This window comes from Saccostrea cucullata, unplaced genomic scaffold (genome assembly GCF_032062105.1).
Source record: "Saccostrea cucullata isolate Sc308-1 unplaced genomic scaffold, CSIRO_AGI_Scuc_v1 ctg14782, whole genome shotgun sequence".
Taxonomy (NCBI): domain Eukaryota; kingdom Metazoa; phylum Mollusca; class Bivalvia; order Ostreida; family Ostreidae; genus Saccostrea; species Saccostrea cuccullata.
In genome coordinates, this window is record NW_026932026.1 from 31706 (window position 1) to 33891 (window position 2186).

The window sequence follows — 2186 nt, forward strand, 5'->3', positions numbered from 1 at the left end:
AAGAACAAACCAGAAGTCTCGCGCCATCGGGAAACAAAGAATAAACTAGGCAAATCGGGTTCAAAATACACAATACTTTACAGTCGAGGCCGGGATTTACAAAACCATAACAAAATATAAACAAAGCAAAGAGATTTTTATTTTAGTTAAGAATCAAGTCAAGTATTTTCGCACGTAAACAGTTGCAGAGAAAGTAAGTTTATTACAATTCATATATATTGTAGTGGTGTAATAGCATTAGATGCAGCAGTGATACCAATATAGGTTACATTTATAACGAGCCCTCGCTGACGATTTAGGCCTTACTGTATCAGCTGTTTAAAATGTCTGAAGGATCTCGCGGTGGCAAATCTTACTGGTCAATATATGAAACTTTTGGACATTCTGTAAGACAGCACGTTGAAGATCTGCAAGGAATATCTGATAGATCAACACAGGAGCAGAATATATCGGAGAACACAGTAAACCAAGATATTCATAGAAATTCAACACCAAACTCAAATCTTCTAAACTCGAAATCAACGGAACCCGTTATATGTACTGTAAATTCCAATACCCTGTATCAGTGTGCTACAGGAAGCAATATTACAGATAGAAATGTGTCTGCAATAAACGATAGCCCCGTGGGGATCCGGGTTAGAATAGGTCCTCAGTACCCCCTTGCTTGTCGTAAAAGGTGACTAAATGTTGCGGTCCTTCGGATGAGACCGTATAAACCGAGGCCCAGTGTCACAACAGGCTTGGCACGATAAAGATCCCTCCTGGTCAAAGGCCTGTAAGTGCCGAGCATAGGCCTAAATTTGAAGCCCTTCACCGGCATTGATGACGTCTCCATATCAGTGAAATATTCTGGAGAGAGACGTTAAACAGTATACAATGAATGAATGAATGAATGAAATAAACGATACAGTAGATGACATCTTGAATATTCCCATGGAAGCAGCCGAAGTTCTTATTTAAGATAGTGACTCTGATCATGAATCGGAAAACATTGAGAATAAATCAGTTCTTACTCAATTACAGGAATGGGCAACTAAAATTCAAGCTTCTAATACATCATAAGGTGAAATTAAAAAAAAAAATTCGTCCATTCCTTCCAGAACTTCCTAGGGATCCAAGAACACTACTTCAAACCACAAGACACTATGACATAATTGATTTAGCTGGGGGCCAGTATCACCATTTTGGATTACTTAACTGTGTGACAAGTAGAATAAAGGATATAATCAGGTTTTTGCCTCATGAATTTTGTTTCAACCTTCAAATCAACATTGATGGATTGCCCTTATTCAAAAGTACGCGGCATCAATTTTAGCCTATACTTAGAAGTAACAGCAATATTGAAATCAGGGAGCCATTTATAATTGGTCTATTTTTTGGCTTAAAGAAACCTGACAATGTGTGTGATTTTCTACAAAGATTTCGTGATGAATTTTTACAATTAAAAAACAATGGATTTGAAGTAGGTGGCCAAACATTAAGAATCAAACTGCACTCATTATTTGTGTTACTCCAGCCAGAGCTTTTGTGAAATGCGTAAAACTTTACTCAGGATACTATGGATGTGATAAATGTACTCAATCTGGACAATGGCGTGGGAAAATGACATACCCTGAGACTGATGCCCCACTTAGAACTGATGAATCGTTCACTGACAGGGTAGATGATGGACATCAAATGGGAAGATCCCCTTTTTTGACTTAAGAGCTCAAATGGTTTCAGATTTTCCTATTGGTTATATGCATGTAGTCTGTTTAGGTGTTATGAATAGAATGCTGTTACTTTGGATTAAGGGGCCATTAACATGCAGACTTGGTACTCAGGTGACTGAGCAAATTTATCGCATCTGCTCAACCTATCGAATCACATACAAAGTGATTTTGCAAGAAGGCCAAGGGCTGTAAAAGATATTGACCGCTGGAAGGCTACTGAACTCCGACAGTTTTTGCTCTATACTGGTATTGTGGTCTTGAAAAACACTTTACACATTAACATGTACAAAATTTTTTTTGATGCTTTCCGTTGGAATCCATATACATGTACTTTTAAATGAATCCCTTAAAAGTCCATACAATGGTTATGCCCATGAATTGCTCGTAGCTTTAGTGAAATGTACAGAGATGAGAATTCAGTATATAACATACATGGTCTAGTGCACTTAGCAAAAGAGGCAAAGTTATTTGGCA